The sequence below is a fragment of the Phaethon lepturus genome, unplaced genomic scaffold (genome assembly GCF_000687285.1).
Source record: "Phaethon lepturus isolate BGI_N335 unplaced genomic scaffold, ASM68728v1 scaffold27474, whole genome shotgun sequence".
Taxonomy (NCBI): domain Eukaryota; kingdom Metazoa; phylum Chordata; class Aves; order Phaethontiformes; family Phaethontidae; genus Phaethon; species Phaethon lepturus.
In genome coordinates, this window is record NW_010535922.1 from 5,973 (window position 1) to 8,435 (window position 2,463).

At 51.5% G+C, this 2,463-nt stretch overlaps 1 protein-coding gene across 1 annotated transcript in view; it reads left to right on the forward strand.

The window, feature by feature from the left end:
* The window catches only part of SDC3 (syndecan 3), a 12,672-nt gene that overhangs the window by 5,767 nt on the left and 4,442 nt on the right, over positions 1-2,463 (forward strand). The gene's annotated exons all lie outside the window — the stretch shown is intronic.

Sequence of the window (2,463 nt, forward strand, 5' to 3'; positions counted from 1 at the left end):
CACCCTGTGAGAGATGGATGGATGGGTGGATGGATGGATGGATGGATGGATGGATGGGGGCTGGTGTGTCACGCTGGGGCCATGAGCTTCCGTTTGCATTTCCCCATCCAAGCATGGGAAGCCGGGGAGTCGGTGGCTGGAGCTGCCTCATCTGGATCTAATTTAAGGGAGAAATGAGCTCAATGGAGCTGGGCCATGTGGCTCCCATTATGGTGAGGCTTTGCAGGTCACGCAGAGGGAATCCAGCCTTCGGGGAGCTTGCCCGGCTTAGCTGGCAGGGGTGAGGGGTGGTCGGGGAGAGCCTGCGCAGTGGTGTCCTTGTTTCTTGGTGTCCTCAATATTTTTGGTGTAATAATCAAAAGGCAAATAAAAGCAACTCCAAATGTTTCTTTCTCCCATCCCTCAAACCTTGCAATTTTTCCTTGCCTTCCCATCAGTTTTGGTGGCCTGTCTCATAATTTATGGGCTTCTATGGGTGGTGGCACGCCATCAGCCTTCAAAAGACACTGAACCAGCCCCTGCATGTCCCCCAGGTTCTCCTGGTCCTTGGCTTCCCTGCACTGGACACAGGGACAGAGAAGTCCTGAACAGGCCGTTTCAGAGCGGGTGAGCTCCATAGCTCTGTAGCTTTGTCCTACCGGTCCAGGAGGGACATCGACCCAAATGTTTTGGAGTCAGGGCTGATGAGTCATGGAAAACTTGCATGGTGAAACCAAAGGTGGTTCTTGGGATCTTGTACTTCTATCCACCGCCTTCCCCTGGGCTACAACAGATCCTTCCTGGGCATCTATTTGGTATTGCATTTTATTTATTTTGTTGTTGTACACTGGTTTATAGGTGAGGCATCACTTATTTAGCAAAATCACTTGCACTGATCCCTGATACATCAGTTTTTCTCTACTTTTTACCATGTGCTCTCCAGGAGTTGGAGGCCATTCCTCCATATATTTGAAGTCATTTGGCAACATTGAGCTCATCTTGCTTGTTACCCATTGGTGACACCTTGATTTCCAAGCTCCTGCCTCGCAGGGATGTGTCCCCTTTGCCCTTGGCTACCTCCTGCTTCCATCCCATCTCTCCTGGTGTCTCCCCTCCGGGTGCTGTTTCCCCAGCACCATGGCCACTGCTGGGCTTCCCAGCATCTCTGCAGGGTTAATCAGCACCAACTCCCACATTCAGAGCACATCACTCCCATCCTCGGCCTCGTGCCGCCGCGGGGTTTGGCCTCCGTGTCTCGGCGAGGGGCCGCACGATTCCCAGTTCCCTGCGGATTAATTCGGGTGGATAACAGACTTCTTCAGTGGGCTTCTGCTGACCACGTATTTGAAACTCCAGGACGGTTTTGGAGGAAGGACTAAGTCTTCCCAGTGGTCTGGAAAGTGCATGGCGCGTTGGAGACTGGCAGTGGCTGTGGAGATAGGGGAGCGTGCTGCTGCCGCTGGGGATGAAGGCATAGATCCAGACAGAAAAGGCTCAGCCGTGCTTTCAGGAGAGACAGACACTTGAAAGCTCAACTCCCCTTGACCTTCCCGAGAGGTTTATGTCCCCAGGAATGTGCTCACGCTGGCACCGTGGCCGTACGACACAAGTGGCATCTGCAGTGCCCCGGTGACTCTACAGACAGGGTTTGGGCAGCAGCCGCCTCCTTGGCTTGGGCACCGTGGCAGCAAGCAGCCCACAGCCCTGGGAAGTGTCCTCCCACCTCCCAGCCCCGAGCATCTTGCTGCAGCCGCGGGCTGCCCGGTTTTCTCTCCCCGGCCAGCCGACTGGTCCCAGGAGAAGAGACGTGGGGACAAAATGCGAGTGAAGTCCCAAATTTCTATGTCGTGGGACCTTTTCAACACTCCTTTTTGTTCCAATCTGGGATTAAATCAAAGAAAATCAAAGAAACTCAAAGCTGTTGTCAAGAGGTAAAATGCTCAAATAGGTGAAGGGGACCCTTCTACCCCTCTATTTTAAATTTAAGCACTAACCTGGCTTGTTACATCTTGAAACATCTGATGCTATCTTGCAGATCAAAGCCTCCTTGTTTGGGTTGTAATGAAGTGTCAAACGGTTTCCTTGCAACACAAACAGGAGATACTTTGATCTGCAAAACAAGATGTTTAAGAGCCCTACTAGCAAGGGCTCTTCAAGTTTTAGCAGCGGAATATTTGAAGTCTGATATTGTTTCATATTGAGACTTTCCAAGTTGTGGCAGCTGACAGCGTGCGTTACTGCCACATCTGTGCCAGGAATCACATGAAAATCATCTAAAAGGAAACAGTAACAAGCTGGAGAACCAAATCCATAATTTTTCTAACAGTTTTCCAAAGCGGTTGTTGGTTTTTTCCCAGAGGGCTCGTTTCCATGGGAGATGTTATCGGAGTCAATGTGGGCCCTCCACAGAACATCAGCTTGTCTGAAAGATTCACAACAGCAAATTGTTTGGGGGGGGGGGGGGGCACCCCCCCAGGTCTCTGG